The sequence below is a fragment of the Mytilus trossulus genome, chromosome 3 (genome assembly GCF_036588685.1).
Source record: "Mytilus trossulus isolate FHL-02 chromosome 3, PNRI_Mtr1.1.1.hap1, whole genome shotgun sequence".
Classification (NCBI taxonomy): Eukaryota; Metazoa; Mollusca; class Bivalvia; order Mytilida; family Mytilidae; genus Mytilus; species Mytilus trossulus.
The window spans coordinates 90,149,186-90,167,217 of record NC_086375.1 but is presented as its reverse complement, the minus strand read 5'-3'; the positions used below and the strand labels follow the sequence as shown (position 1 = coordinate 90,167,217).

General features: G+C 30.4%; 1 protein-coding gene and 1 long non-coding RNA gene across 3 annotated transcripts in view; one reads left to right on the top strand and one right to left on the bottom strand.

Annotated features, from left to right (window-relative positions):
* The window catches only part of LOC134709844 (uncharacterized), a 62,063-nt gene that overhangs the window by 13,647 nt on the left and 30,384 nt on the right, over positions 1-18,032 (bottom strand). The gene's annotated exons all lie outside the window — the stretch shown is intronic.
* LOC134709842 (uncharacterized) lies at positions 11,017-16,846 on the top strand. Its single transcript, XR_010106064.1, has 2 exons — positions 11,017-11,339; positions 16,513-16,846. It is a non-coding gene; the product is annotated as an uncharacterized LOC134709842 (long non-coding RNA).

The window sequence follows — 18,032 nt, the reverse complement described above, 5'->3', positions numbered from 1 at the left end:
ACAAATATGCTATACTCACAAGGTAACATTTAGTTAAACCTACATACAGTAAGATAACGAAGATTTGTATACAATATTTAGAATCTAGAGGCCAAAAGAGCCTGTGTCGTTCACCTTTGTCTATGTGCATATTAAACAAAGGACACTGATGGATTAATGACAAATTGTGTTTTAGTGAAGGTGATGTGTTTGTATATCTTACTTTACTTAACATTCTAGCTGCTTACAATTATCTCTATCTATAATAAACATGGTCCAGTAGTTACAGTGGACATTATTTTTTTTTTTTTTTTTAAATTTATGAAAATTGTTCAAAATTGACTATAAAAGGTAATAACTCCTTATGGGGTCAATTGACAATTTTAGTAATTTTGACTTATTTGTAGATCTTACTCTGCAGAACATTATTGCATTTTATAGTTTATCTCTATCTATTATAATATTCAAGAACATAACAAAAAAGTGCCCAAATTTCTTAAAATTACCAGCCCAAGGGAAGCAATCCAAAAACAGGTTTTGCAGAGCAGATAGATCTTAAATGCTCTAAATACTTAGGTTTCAGAAATATGAGCGAAAAACTGCATTCTACTCTTTATACTATTTTCAGCAATGTCAACATTCTGATCCGCGGGCGGGGTAATTGGACACAATCTTAAAACCAGATAACCTCATGATGATTTGCTAAAATTGTATAAGTAGTTTCAGAGGAGAAGATTTTTGTGAAAGATTACAAAAATTTACGAAAAATTGTTAAAATTACCTATAAAGAGTAATAACTCCTTAAGAGGTCTACTGACTATTTTAGTCAAATTGACTTATTTGTAGATCTTACTTTGCTAAACATTATTGCTGCTTAGAGTTTATTTTGATCTATAATAATATTCAAGATAATAATCCAAAACGGCAAAATGTCTTTAAAATTACCAATTCAGGGGCAGCAACCTAAAAACGGGCTGTCAGATTCATCTGAAAATTTCAGGGCAGATAGATCTTGACCTGATATACAATTAAACCATTGTCAGATTTGCTCTAAATGCTTTGGTTTTAGAGATATAATCCAAAACATACATTATACCCCCTATGTTTTATTTTTATGACGTCTTGGTTGGTTGTCCGGGTCACAGGACACATTTTTGAAACTAGATACCCTAATGATAATTGTAGCCAAGTTTGGTTAAATTTGGCCCAGTAGTTTCAGAGGAGAAGTAAAATTTAACAAGAAACTCAGGTTTTTCTTATCTAAAGCATATATTAACTTAGCCGTATTTGGCACAACCTCAATGCTCTTTAACTTTGTATGCCATTTTGTTTTTCTTTGTTGACATATTTGTATGTTTTTATAGTGAGTAAGATAATAACACCATTTTGACTACTGTCGTACAAGTGAGAGGTTTTGCTAGAAATAATACCAGGTTTAATCTGCAATTTTCTGCAAAAGAAAATGTGTGTACAAAGTATGGAATATGAATGCTGTTATCTATTTGTTTGATGTGTTTGATCTTTTTAAACTGCTATTTGTTAAGGGTCTTTTCATATATAATTTTCCTTGAAGTTCGGAATTTTTTATTAATTTACTTTTTAGACCTTAATATCAAACCAATTCAACCATGCAAACTAGGTAAAAGTCAGACAAACAATATGTTTATCTTACAATTATTCTGTAAACCAAAAATGACAACCTTACTTATCTTAACTGAAGCCGTGTTCACATTGACCTAAACTCGGTGTTGTGTTAGTGTAACTCACACGTACACTAAACGTGTTGTTACGTTCCCATTGATAAAACTCAATGTTCAATGTAGTTTAAATCATGTTTTGTCTACACGCTGTCGATAGTCAATGTAGGCCTTGTGTAGACTAAGTGTACACAAAACAAGGTATTTTAAACATGCATTTTACCATGTATATTTTTAAAAGAAGAAACGATTGTTAAATAAAATTTAAAAAGTTCTTTACAGAAATATTTGATATATTGATTTGGTTATAAAAAAAATTATCGAAGCTTTATTATCCCTTATCAAGACTGAAAGAATCATCATTTCCGAACAAATAATTCGTTTGAAAAGGTCTTCCCGGATTGACTGGACGTACACAGAATTTGCCACTGATCTTTTCTCAAATAACGATTAACTCATAAATGCATTACTTAACTTAAAAAAGTTTGAGGTAAATTGTTTTGTCTCGTATCTCAGATCCGTTAAAATACACTTATAAATAAATAAAAACATTACAACAAATGGAAGTTTGCAACGACCTTGACCGACTATACACCCTTGCACGGTCGGTAAAACATTAACATTACTCCTGCTTTTACCAAATATACTCCTCGGAGAAAAAATACCAACAAAATAAAAAGAAACAAACAAACTGAAAAAATATAAAATAAAATCCCTTTTCTTCGTCTATAAGCTCGCTGATGCAGCCTACGTTATCTTATGAGTAAACGGGACATTTTCGGTATCTTTAAACTACTGCAAAACATTAACATAGCTTTCATAAAGGAGCGACCACTTAACTTTAAAAAAGGGGGGGTTATGAGTCAGATTTTTTTTCGCGCTTACGTTTTTATTGAGTTTTTTTCGATGCTAGTAATCAATTATTTGTTTTCAATATTTAACACTGTAATGCATGGAGAAGCTCGATATTCAAAATATTTTTTTTAATCATCTTTATGACCAGAATATTTTATTTTTTATCAAATTGGGGATCAGAATATTTTTTAAAGAAAAATCCATTCCCCCCTTTTTTAAAAGTCAAGTGGTCGTTCCCCAACTTCTAGAAAAGTTGTCCGAAACATTTTGCATTCGGTTGTACATTTTACGTTATGCACATCTAAATGACATATAGTTTACAAGTGTGAACAAATCTTATGTACATGTAACTAAACAAGGTGTATAGATGTGAACAAATTTAATGTGAAACCAGTGTACACTACATTAAACTAATTGTAAACATGTTTACTGTACATGGCGTTTGGTGTGAACACGGCCTGAGAGTTTGAAATTACTACTAACACTTTATGTAAATTTAATAACGCAATAAAAAATAGATCAATAGAAAGCAATTGCTTCATGAAAATATCGGCTATCTGCTTAAAATCTACTAGACAAAATGTAAACATTAGTTCCTGAATGGTGAATTGATAAATCAAAGATTTTTTTTATAACAAAACCGTCATCTGATTGACTTTTGTAAAAAAAAATCAGAGTGAAGGTTATGAAGATTGGTCTGAAGAAAAGCACTAGACAGAAGAAGCAATGTCTTACTCTCATGTAAAAAGTATTAACACTCGAAAATTTAAAAAAAATGCTGTTATTTTCATTCCATTTTTTTTCATGATTTGGACAAACAATTTTATTAAACGTTTTGCAGCAAGGAAATGAACATTATAAATTGATTAAACATGTATTTGTATGAATAAAAGGAAATGTGATCTAAATGTCAAAACATGGAACCAACAATGTTAGATCTGTAAATTTGATTTCTCAAATGTTTTGTTCTTCCCTCGCCAGGATTCGAACCCATGTTACTGAGATATCGTGACACCAAATCGCATGCACTATATCCCGTGCGTTACACCACACGACCATCTTGGCTTCAAAATTTAAGTTTTCGGTGGCCGTGTGTTACCTTTCCTCGTCAGTTTTAATCTAGCGTCGTAATACAGTACATGATATATAAGGCATGGATATGTTATTGTTACAGATCAGATCAATTATCTATAGTAAAGGTTTCTTTTTGGAACGTACTTATAAATATAATTATTTTCTGTGACTGTATCTTGCATTAATTTGTAGGGTCAATACTATAGATAATTGAGCTGATCTGTAACGATTTGGTGGCACGATATATGGGTTCGAATCCCTGCGAGGGAAGAACAAAAAGGTTTCGAAAGCAAATTTACAGATCTAACATTGTTGGGTTGATGTTTAGACGAGTTATATATATATGTGTGTGTTTTTATCCAACGCAATCATAGGTTTGAACGTAGTTAATTGAAAACTACGTTTAAACCTATGATTTCGTTATATATATAGATATAGGGAGATGTGGTGTGAGTGCCAATGAGAAAACTCTCCATCTAAATAACAATTTAAAAAAAGGGTAAACCATTATAGGTCAAAGTACGGCCTTCAACACGGAGCCTTGGCTCACACCGAACAACAAGCTATGAAGGGACCCAAAATTACTAGTGTTAAACCATTCAAACAAAAAACCAACGGTCTAATTTATATAAATATATATATATATATAAACGAGTCTAAACTGACAACTACGTTCAAACCTATGATTGCGTTATATATATATAAACGAGTCTAAATTGAAAACTACGTTCAAACCTATGATTGCGTTAGATAAAAACCGCAATGTTTATACGTGTGAATGTCAAACAAATTTCGTTATAGAAGGGTCTAAATACAGCACAAACAACATTTTCCAGAAGACCAAAAAAGTGAAAAAGTATATTTAAACAAAACGCATTTGACTAACAGGTCAAACAACTGATGTTCTTTAACCCTGCTGACTGTCATTGGCGATTGCCAAATAAAATTGATCACAAGATGTAACAAAATGGATCTTAATATAACTTTAATACTAAACAGAAAACAATTAACTAGTGGCCAAGATGTAATGCCGCATATATATATATACTAGTCAACAAAAGAAACGATACACGACTTTGGAATAAAATTTATCAAGTATTAAATATAAAGCAATATGAGATAAACTATATTAAAAAGCTTTCATTTGTAATATATGCACAGATGATAATGAAAACCAAAACCTGTCGGATAGTTACTAAATTCCGTGGAAACGATCACAGGGTGCAAATTATGTTTGTTGAAAGTTGGATAAAAAATCAACATACAATTTTTCAAGTACTAAATGAATTTTCAAATTTGTTTAAAAATATTCAGTTATATTCATGATGTAACTAATGGGTTGAAATATTGTATTTTTAAAATTTTGGTAAAAAAAAAGTGTTTTTTGAAATCTCAAAAAATGCAAAAAAATAATTATGTTTTCGTCTCAAATCAAAGCTTTAGATATGAAAACAACAGACTGTAAATTTGGAACCATTCGCATTAGTTTAAGATTGTTACCGGGTTTTTTTTAATTTCACTTCACACACATTGCCTATGGAAAATCATTTGATAGTGTAAACAAGTTTAACCATTTCTTGTGGGGCCAAACTTTGCTTTCCAAATAAACAAAGAAATTATGTGATTTTTAAAAAAAGAATTGATGGCAAGCAGTGTTGTTACCTTTAAATGAGAGGTTGGCATCATTAGTTGTAATTTCTGTTTTTAAAATTGTCGTTTTATGTTAATTTGCCAAAAAAATAAATTTCGCCAAATGACGTCATGAGAGCAAAAAAAATTAAATCGAATTAATATTTCCATGGTCATTGAGTACTAGTACCTTCAATATTGGTCCTATAAATGAAAAACTTCATCTTTAATTAGAAAAAAGTCGTGTATCGTTTCTTTTGTTGACTTGTATATATATATATATCTATATGTAACAAAAAAAGGGGAATTATTATTAGGTATAAACGAGGTTTGTAAATTGTGCTTTTATCTTTATTTTTATTTCATAAAACCTCTATAGCTATATGAAAAATAATCCCGACACTTCAAGTCTATTATAGTTAGCTACAACTAGACTAATTCTAATTGTATTTTCTTTTTTGTAGGTAAAATATCATCAAGGTGTGTTTTGAAATAGATGTATCGACAGTGGTTGCTTTTCGGATAATAACGGGAAATGCAGAATATTATATCATTTTTAACATTGAAATTGTTTGGAAAATGTGAAACATCTGATGTAAAAAATGTAAAAGGTGTGTGTCTAAATGAATAACAATTTAAAAGTGTTGGTAAACCTTATAACAATTAAAAATTAATTGATCAGAGATACCATTGGAGATATTCCATATCAATTTTCAAAGTTGTTTTCAAGAAGCTTCTTTCAGTTTACGTAAAGCTACTATAGTCTGGTTTTGCATATTGATTTAAAAAAAATATATGTTTTATAAGCATTTTTGTCTTCAATAATACAATAAAGTGGGTATTTGTTTCTCTGTCCTATATTTATATATATTAATATTGTAGCCCTGTCGTGTAATATTGTCATTTTAATGTTATAATTAACATTGCCATTAAAGCGGGAGGTTTGGCATGCCACAAAAACAGGTTCGACCCACCATTTTTCGTAAAATGTCCTGTACCAATTCAGGAAAATGGCCATTTTTACATTATAGTACATTATATATTATTATCATTTCTGTGTGTGTTACATTTGAGTATTGTGTTTCTGTGGTGTCTTAGGTTTTTTTTTTATATCAAATACGTTTTCCTCGATTTTAGTTTGTAACCCGGATTTCTTTTTTCTCTATCGATTTATGAATTTTGAAGAGCGGTATAGTACTGTTGCCTGTATTTGCTACTTAAAGTTCAGATTATGTCACTTTCAGTTTTATATTATAGCTTGATTCACACATTCCAAAAAATTATATATGGTTTTAATATAATTTAACATGAAAAAGATAACTTGCAACAACCGGTTTAGAAAATGTCACTTCCGGTCTCATATGATAGCTGTTTGTTTTTTGTCCATGGATTTATGAGTTTTGAACAGCAGTACACTGTTGTTGCCTTTATTTATACTTTGGTTTCAAAAATATATGTTTTCTATATATTTTTGCAATTTCTAAGGGAGATAATATCTACTTCCGGTTTAATGAAGGTCGAATCTGGTCTCAAATGATCGGTTTATATATGACTATCTAAATAAAAATGGTTTCTATGCAATTTTTTATGTAAAATTCAACTACCAAAAACAATTTCCGGTTGTCATTTTTGAAGGTCAAATTTTACGCAAGTTCTTTTATATAAATCTTTGAAAGATTCAGAGTAAGTGCAAAAAAAGAAAAGTCAAAATATAGAACATGAACTTGACCTTCGACATTGATCTCATCTTTAAAGTTAAAAAACATGGGCCTCAAATAAAAAAATATTTTAGGGTTATACGGCTTATGGCTCATGTATTTGGTAAAGTTAGATAACTCCAATAAGATTTCATAGAAATCCAAAACAGTTCGATAATTTTACGGGAATCTTCAAATTGTTTATGCAATTGTCCTTGTTGTTTCTGGACCTTTTTGATCGGTCCTTCCTTTTATGCCTTCCTTTTAAGAAAATAAACCAGATAAAGCAAGGTGATTTTCTTTATATCAAATGTGTTACATTTGTGGTTTACAATATTAAAATGCATTTATACAAGGACTGAAAGATACAAGGATAAGAGGTTGCATATTCTCAAATTCAATATGGATAAGAAAAGTCTGTTTCGAAGAAGAAGTGATATTATTTGAATTAATCTTAAAACATCCATGAAACGTCAAAAAAAAATTGCAAATTTTGTTTTTATTTTTAAAACCCTTAATCAAATAAGAAAACCATTGTTTTATGTTTTTCATGATGGGGCTTTTTTAAGCTGACTATATGGTATGAGTTTTTATCATTGTAAAACGTCGTACGTTTGCATATAATTGCTTGCATTCACATCATTAGACCTATGGTGGTAGTTTCATGTGCAATCATGACATATCTCTTTATTCTTATTTTAAGCTTGAATATGGAAGTGTATTACTTGACAATGAATCAACACAGTATTCAATATTCAAAAACGTCCTATCGATTAAAGCTGAGATTTATGATAATAAACTTTGTTGCAGGATTTGAAAAAATTAATATTTTAGTCTGAAATCTCCTCATTGCACTAGTTCTAGGCTAGTTCCTCATTCATATAGAATCCAACTGGCCAAGTTATTACTTGTGACCTTAGCATTTTCAATAACATTTTTCTGAATGAATACAGTCGATGATTATATCAGACAATAGGCTTAAAGTGAAAAGAAGGCAGATATACTCTTAAGAAAGGCTGTGAGTTTGTTGATTGAAACTAAAGGAAAACAACTAAATGAATCAATGAATAAACATGTATTCTATCTTCAAACTCCAAATGTTGCTAAACATCTGTCCTACCTATATAAACATCAAAGACGCTAAACAAAGAGAACATTTTGACGATCATAAGACTGTTTTATGCTCTTCTGAAGTTTTAAAAAAAGATGATGAACATAACCGTCTTTCACTGTGCTGGATACCCAAAACTACATACGAATTCTTACAAATAATGTTATATTTGCTATATCTACAATGTGCTCCACAAAGCCTTTTCCAAACTATTTACATCAATTTTATTAACATTCAAATCTAGGCTTAACGGTTACTTTTAATTTACCATATCTAGGGCGTTGGTTATCTGACAGTTGTTGATGTTTGAATATTCGACGAAAGACCTGTTAGAGTACATATCTTGATAGTTTGATAAGATTCTATCATCTTCCAATAGAATAAAAACATTTCACTTTCTACCGTTTTTACTTGTATATATAACATTCTTAACTTAAAGACAGAATGAAAAATAACAAGTAAAATAACAAAAATACCGAACACTATGGAAAATTCAAAATTGAAAGTCCTTTTCAAAATGCCAAAATCAAACGCTCAAATAAATCAAACGAATGGAAAACAACTGATACTAGTATATATTAAAGTGTTTTTAACAAAACTATCGGCGTTGTTATTTGAACTCATTTTCAACATAAGCTAGAATTATACATTAACTTCTCTTTCCACTATGCAGATGATGTTCTCTTGTTAAATCAGATTAATGAGTTAAAATGTCCATTTAATATCTTTCGCCGTTCTTCAAAAAAACGTTTTTAACGTATAAACGTTTTTAACGTATAAACGTAAAATTATAACGTAATTAAGATGGTTTATTATTTTAGATCCTATTTAGTTTTTTCTTTTTTAATAAATTTTACGAATTAAATATTTTATAGCTAACTTTAGCTTCAGACCACGTCTCAATGCAGATTATGAACAAAGAAGATAGGCTTTCTGTTTCAACGCATTTCGAACAGACAGTGCAAAGTAAATTTATTACTAAGAAATAAAGTCTTTTCTAAATTTTGAAAAACAGCTGTCATGTGCCTTGCTTGGTAAAGGCAGGTTTTTTTTGTGTAGAAAATGATGGATTAAAAATTGTTTTATTGCTAGCAAAATTACGTAGAGACAGGAACCTATATTTTGACTAAGACGTAGCATAATAAGGTGTTATAATTTATCTCACTCTTAATTATCTTAAAAAGAATACATCTTTATCAATATCATGAAATAAGGACGCCTTTAAAAGTCATAAAATCATTTCCTTCACAAATATTGTTTTGCATAGCCGTTTGATGTCTTCAAAATGACTTAGATTGAATACTTTTTTTTTTTTTTGTATAAATATTAGATTTGCATTTCGGTTAACCACAATGTATAAAAAATGTTCCAAAGAATTCAACCTCTGAAATCTCATTAAAGATACCAGCTTTTTATGAAGTGTATGTAAAACTGTCAAGCTGAATTCATCTAACGGTTGAAGATTAATGTTAAAATGAGGTGAAATAAATTTTTAACGTAACTATTGATTGCCTTAAACAACATCAAATAAGCAATCGGTGAAAAAATGGTAACATTCAATGTATATTTTGTTTTCAATTCTTTTTGATAAATCATGAGTGCCTCTAAATCTCCTTGAATATAACTATTTCCTGGTGTCCAAACTCTAACAAAAGACCCATACATCATATTATAGAATTATCCTAACACAAACGTTTCTTTAAGTCTACATATTCGTGATATATATCTGTTCTTTATATTTCCTCTTCATTGTATTTTATTGTCGTTAATATAGTTATATAAATAATTATTAATCTTATTGTATATCATAATACATGTATTCATATTTAAACATATTGGACTTATTATTCTGCTGTAGAAGAAGATGATTTGTTGTAAATAAAACTATATTATAACCTCCAGGCTTTGATAATCATAAGATTATCCTTGCTAGGACTATCTAAGAACATAATTTTTGGCAGCAAAACATGTCGCTAGTGAGTTGAAACGTATTCTAATTGGAATGTAATCATATGTAATTTTAGATAATAGTCAATTGGAAAATTTCAAGCATATTTCAAAACATTGTTATTCCGTTTTAATTGTAAACTCGTTTAAAGTTTCATATATTGAGTAATATATATCTATAAAAATGACTTCAAAACCAAATCAAATGGAAATTGGAAAATGGCGTAGTTCCAAATTTCTAGTCCATTTTTCTTTGTTATATTTACAGGTTAATTTCACAAACGTATAAATGTTATACAACGACAAAACATTAACTTGAAATTTTTAATAGTTTCGAAGCAAAATATCATTGAATCGAGGCAATTTTTGCCAAAAAGCCTCACAGATAATCATTATTTTCCGAAGTGAAAATCATAATTCGAAAAGGGCAGACAACAACATGGAAAAAAGACAAATAAACACGATAAACAGAAAATAAATACCCAAAGCTCTTTGAGGTAAAGCAGTTTTTAATCAGATGATTGACCTTTTGATTTTAAGCGACCTCAACTACTGGTTAATAGTGGTCTTATTGTAGTATCTAATATAAGTTTTCAAAGTGATTTTTTTTATTTCGAAAATCTCAAGCAAAGTGAAAAGAAGATGGAAGGTATACGTCAATGAGACAAAAAAAAACAAATCGATTAAAAATACCAAAGATATATACAGTACAACAAACTGTTTTCAACAATAGAATATCTCTATTCAATATGTCAACTTTTAAATCATCACAGGTGTAGAATATTTATGACTGTCCAAAATCTGCTATGAAAACAAAATTCCTTAAATTATCACACATTTGATACAACACTATACACTCACTGACGTTCTTCTTCCATTGGCACAAAACATGACACATCATGTCGTCAACGATTATAATTTTTCAATTTTCAGAATGTAGGAGGAGATATCCAAATTAAAAAGTCATGTGTCGGTATAAAAGTTAGATACACGAAAACATATAATCATACTATAGAGGTTACCAGGATATTTCAAAACGGATTCATTTTTGATAGAAATATGTCAGCCAACGAAACGTTCATTTCGAAAGATATTTATAACACAAATGAGCATCACGGCGGAAACTGTTCAATTGTATTTAAGGGTAAATCGTGCTGTGAGCGATATTATATCTTTGAATCGAATTGTCAATGCGCTATCCCAAAACCTGTTCAAAAATGGTATCACAAGAGCAGTTATTGCTATCCTTATATTAAAAAGGAAAATGTTAACGGACGTTTGTTTATTTATCTATGTATGAGATGCTACTGTTATGAGAAACACTCATCTTGAATGAATGTTTGATATGAGGTAAGATATCGTATATGAACAAAATAACACAATCTTAACAAAAATACATAATAATTCACTTTAAATAATAAAACTGTACTTTCATTTTTATATTATGTTTTGTAAAACTACTGTAAAATCAAAACTTAACCGAATAACGTAGATTTTACTAGTATGTAGTTTTAAAATTACTATAGGGTAAATGATAAATGATATTGTAAAATAATAGTCCTAGTGAGGTTAAAAGCATGAAAAAAATATATAAATACTTAACTTCAAACTTCATGCTAATTTTTTTTATTGATTATCTCAAAACATATATGCTTTTCAAATATTAGTTTCGAGATAGGAATTAACAATTGCAACGGATTTCCAAATGAGCAAAACTAACGTATGGGTCCGGTAAGGGCCGATTTTGGCCTCAAACGTCAGGTTCATCCGATGAAAGACTTTGGTCACTTTTTAAACACTTTTAAAATTATCTACTTCAGTCGATTCAATTAGTTTATGTGAAAGATTTGAACTGATTAAGCCAAATTTAAGCTTAAATATGAAAAATATTTCAAATATACCATAATATGTCACTGTTCAGATGTTTTTTTGTAAGGAAAGTGGCCACATCCATGTTCAGTATCAACCCTTATATATGTTATGTATTATCATCAAATAAACTTACATTTAAATAGTAAGAAGGAACACAAATGCGGCCACTTCCATTTAACAAGTAAACCGTCTTAAAATTACTAGTACCTCAAATGATAAAGTTGTGAAGATTTTAGTAATTTAGCATGACTTCATAAAGTACACTAAAAATGTGCATTGTATTGTCAAAAATATCCCATATCTATGTAACAGAAGAATTCCACACTCCGATAAATAGCTTATAGTTTAAATTCTAACATTTTTGTAAAACCGCCATATTTTGGGGCCAAATGGGTCTTACTGGGCATACTTATTTCTTCCGCACTTGTTTTACTCACAGGGTAAACCTTTTAAAGTTGATAAAACTTTCATGTTCATGAATACAAAAAATCTTTATAACATCAAAAAACATAATTAGTCTGCAGTTTTGTATGTTTTTATAAAATCAAAATGTTATACAGAACTACCAATTGCATTTTATGTCAATTTGGAAACATAATCGCAAATTATACAAGTTCTCGGGTGTTTACCTCGAATAAAATCAGTTAATCAAAATTAAATCATTTCGTATCTGACAGAAATATAGAACTATTCAAATAGGATGGTAATTTGGTTTGAATATCCTTTTTGTAGTTTTATTGAATTATACCAAACTATTATAACTAAACTTTTGTGAAATTTTTGGACTGTACCAGATCATATCGCACTGTTTTCTCTTTTTTAAATACTTAACCATCGTTCACTTTGAAATGTTAGCAGTATACAACCGTTCTTCTGTTTTTAAAATGTATAACGTTTAGTTTTTTTAAGTCAAATCAGAATAAATGTTATTCATGTTGCATCCTTATTATCATACTGATAAGGATATCTGTTAATTTATATATTTATTCATATTCTATAGATTTTTTTGTGATATCTTTTTTCTCATTTTTGTTCATTGGTCAGCTACAGTCCTTTTCGGGTGTGTGATTTTCTTGCTGTGTTTAAGACCCATTGGTGTCTGGGCTGTACTTTGGTCGGGTTTTGTCTCTTTGACACTTTACCCATTTCCATTTTCAATTACATACATATATATATATATATAAATAGATTCTATCACTGCATCATTTGATACGATATTTATTCACTCAAAACAGTTAAATTTACAAATTTAAAACGCGACGCTCGCCGACATTTTGAAATATTTAAAATTTAACTGTCGAGTGAATAAAAAACGTATTACACGAGATTTGGTGGTGGAATCTGTTTCTCTAATGATTTTCTGATAATATGCAGGCAAACTTATTCTTTCTTTTCGAAGGATCTGCAAAAAGATGTTTTTTTTTCTATGTGACGTCATCAGGCATGGTCACCTTTTTTCATGCTGTCACAATAGAAAATTCAGAAGAAAGCAAGACAATTCGACGTCATAATATGATTTAAACCAAAGAAGATCTGAGATTAAACTGACCACTCGTAGATTATTTTTCTTTTATACAAAGGGTGCAAAAAAGGGTAAAATTGACGAAGAATTCCAGAAATGTATACGTGTAATGCCTAGAAAATCAGCCTAACAATGTTAAAGTATATATGATTCCTTACTTCCTCTCCGACCGGGGCTGAACCTGTACTTTTAACTTCATACTTCTACGGAAACACCGCCTAGACCTGAGAAAACATCGTTGAGCTAGATTTGAGATAGCAATATATATATATATATATATATCAGACGTACTTATAAATATAATTATTTTCTGTGACTGTATCTTACATTAATTTGTAGGATCCTTTACTATAGATAATTTAGCTGATCTGTAAAAATAACATCTCCATGCCTTATATATCATGTACTGTCGTACGCCGCTAGATTGAAACTGACGTGGAAAGGTAACACATGGCCAGCAAAAGCTTCATTTTTATGAAGCCCAGGTGGTCGTGTGGTCTAGCGGAACGGCTACAGTCAGGCGATTTGGTGTCACGATATCGCAGTAGCATGGGTTCGAATCCCGGCAAGGGAAGAACTAAAAATGTGCGAAAGTACGTCTGAGTCAGTGACAACTCTACAACAGATTTATCCATCGGATAACCAGCAATGATGGTGATAAATGGCTGTGTACATAATGTATATACAACTCGTCTAAACATTAACCCGACAATGTTAGATCGGTAAATTTGCTTTCGCAAATTTTTGTTCTTCCCTCGACTGGATTCGAACCCATGCTACTGAGATATCGTGACACCATAACGTCTGCACTGTAGCCGTCCTGCTAGACCACATGACCCCCTTGGCTTCACAAATTATAAAGCTTTCGGTAGCCGTGTATTACCTTTCCTCGTCAGTTTTAATCTAACGTCGTACTACAGTACATGATATATATGGCATGGCGATGTTATTGTTACAAATCAGCTCAACTATCTATAGTAAGGGATCCTTCAAATTAATGCAAGATATAGTCACAGAAAATAATTATATTTATAAGAACGTCTGAGTCAGTGACAACTCTACAACAGATCTATCCATCGGATCACCAGCAATGATGGTGATACATGGCTGTGTACATAATGTATATACAACTCATCTAAACATCAACCCAACAATGTTAGATCTGTAAATTTGCTTTCGCAAATTTTTGTTCTTCCCTCGCCGGGATTCGAACCCAAGCTACTGAGATATCGAGACACCACATCGCCTGCACTGTAGCCATCCCGCTAGACCACACGCCATATTTGTTGCTAGTACGTTGTTGTATATAGCCCTATATAACAACCTGTTATCCGATGGTCTGCCATAAGGTTGTCTCATGTTTAGACGTAAATAAAATTGAGATTGGAAATGTTGATTATGTCAAAGAGACAACAACCCGACCAAATCATATTCATATATACTTTTCTCTTATTCTTAGTCAATTTATCCCTTTCTACACCCATTGTATAAAAAAAAAATCAACGTGTGGTTCGTTTGATCTCAGTAATTCATTGGTTAAAATCCGATAGTGACGTTGAATTTTCTTGCTTTCCTTTGATTTTCTTATTGTTACGGCATGAAAAAAGGCGACCATGCCTGAAGACGTCACATAGAAAGAACACATTTTTTTTGCAGATCAGTCGCAAAGAAGGAATAAGTTTTCCGGCGCATTGTTTGAAAATCATTAGAGAAACAGATTCCACCACCAAATCTCGTGTAATACGATATTTATCCACTCTCGACAGTTAAATTTTAAATTTTAAAACGCTCGGCAAGGAAAACTTAACTGTCTCGAGTGGATAAATATCGTATCATCCTCGATGCAGTGGTAGAATCTGTTTGATTCCATGTGTAAGTTAAAAAATGTTATCTTCTTTTTATCTATATAAAACTGATTACTAATGGGCCAGATAAGTCTGTGAGTATGCTACTTTAAGTGTTAAAATACTTTGGTTTTACATACTGACTCTTACATGCGCAAATGTATCAAAACTGAAGGTTGTATGAATACGGAATTAAATTAGTTATATTTTTTACTTGAAAGTCAATATTACATACTTAATGGATTTTTATGATTTTATTTTGAAGCAATTGATCAAACTGATTGCTAATAAAGAAATATTGTTTATTCTGATGTGATAAGTGTTAACAATTTTTTTGTCGATTTCATAGCAAATTAATTTCTTGTAAACGATAAATTTAACAAAAGAAATACACAATACTTGTTCTTTTAAATAAATGTCGAAGCATTTTGAACTTTAACTCATCCAAAGTATACATATTAATTCAATTGATATTTCAACTTTATTTGTGTTATTCAAATTGACTAATAGGATTTAAAACAATACTTAAACAGTTTACTCGTCGAAATATGCCCATCAATTTGTATCAAAGAATAAGTGAAAGGTTCGGCTTCTGAAAGTATGTGGACTGTGCTCAGGACTTTATTTCAAAATAGATATCTCTCAATCCAAGTAACACTGTATAAAATTAAACAATTATAGGTCAAGGTACGACCTTCATCACAGAGCTTTGGCTCAAACCGAACAGCAAGCTATAAAGAGCCCCCAAAAATACTAGTGTAAAACCATTCAAACGGGAAAATCAACGGTCTACTCTTTATAAAAACGAAAAAAACGAGAAACACTTATAAACCACATAAACAGAGGAAAACAATTGCAGCGGGATTAAACGTTTAAATGGTACCAAACATTCTCCCTTTTCTGAAACAATAGTATAACATAACAACATTGAAAGACACACTATAAAATATCAATTGGAATGATTTAACTCAATCAAAAAACTTAGTAACACAAATTTACACACAATGAACGAATAGATTTAATCTGTGATACAATGTAAATACATAGTTAATAATAATAAGGGATGATTAAAGTAAAAGTATAAAACTGCTGTGAAATGTTATATTATACACTGGTAAATGAAAATAATTTTGTTGTTAAGTATACTTCTTCTGTCAATTTTATTTTTCGTTTAGGAATACCAACAAATCTACTTTAGCGATTTTTTGTTAAATGCTGACACTTCAATAAATTCAATAATTAATAACTGCTAGATTTATAATACTAATTATATTCTATTTTCTAGGTAAACAAAATCATCTTAAATGGATTGTTCGATTATCGATTGTGGTTGCGTCTCAGAAAAAAGAAGAAGACTATAAATTATCGTATTATTATTGACATTTAAACGGTTTGGAAAATGTTGAACATGTCTGAAGTTAAAAACGACAAATGTGCGTGTCTAAGTAGAAAATTTGATTGTAAGATAATGACAAATTTATTTAAAAATCCTTCCCAATAGTACAACCACTAAGTTGGTTGGATAAGTGTTTTGCTATCTTCAGTTGCATGTGTACTGTTTGTATATTGGTGTTTTTGTCTTCAAATGTTTCCTTCAGTAAAAGTGTTGTTTGAACTTAGTTGACATTCTATTCATTCATCATTCATGTTTTTTTAATTTCTTAAAAAACTAAAACTACCAGAACTTAAAAAATTAATCAAACAAAATAAAAGACAAAAGACAGAACAGAAATGGGGGGAAAACATTTTGACTCAAACAGTTTTTGTTAATCGATAAAGCTCGTGAACAATTTAAACACACACGGTCACAAAAAAAGTAAAAACACTTGGTGTAGATAAATTCTGAGCACTTTTAAGGTGAAAAAAGTTGCCACGTCCAGACAGCAACTAAAATAATTTTCATATGAATTCAAAGAAAACAGAAAACACCATTCACAATAATAACTATCCACCAGAAACCATATGGCATAAATTTAAGCAAACACGGGTCATCGGAAAGCCTTCAACAATTAGCAAAATTATAAAATAAACAAAAAACCAACTCCAAAGTAAATCTAAAGAAAGGGAAAGTAAAGTCACAAAAATACTGAACTCCGAGGAAAATTTAAAAAGGAAAGTCCCTAATCAAATGGCAAAATCAAAGGATAAAACACATCAAACGAATGGACAACAACTGTCATATTCCTGAATTGGCACAGGCATTTTCAAATGTAGAAAATGGTTGATTGAACCTAGTATTATGGCGCTAAACCTCTCATTTTGATGAGAGTCGCATCAAATTCCGTTATTTTTACAACGATACGTGAACAAAACAGACACAATCGGTAAACTAGTCAAAATATGGTTACAGCAGTAATCAATGTGTTACAATCTCATGCAAACAAACATTTACAAAAAACACGAAAAGCATCAATCAAATTAAAAAACACATTCCTTGTTTTGCGTGATTGGAGTCAGAAAATGCAATCGTCACAAAAAGAATATTTTCTCGTTCAATGTCTATTCAAAACAATTATAATTCACATAGGTCATGGTGGTATGCAAGGTTATAAAATCAAAAGTTATTAGAATTAATTTCAGAAACAGACCGTGATAAAAAAAAATATCCAGCAGTTCATTAGAATTTTTAAGAATCCATATATGGTTAATACTACTTCGCGAGTGAAATAATTTTGTCGTCTGTCGTTCAAAGAATTGTCAAATGTATAATAGACCAATAACATAGTGACATATAATAGAACAATAACATAAAGAGGGGATCTTTTAAAGTACAGAGTCACGTTGTAAGAAACAAGGAAACACAAA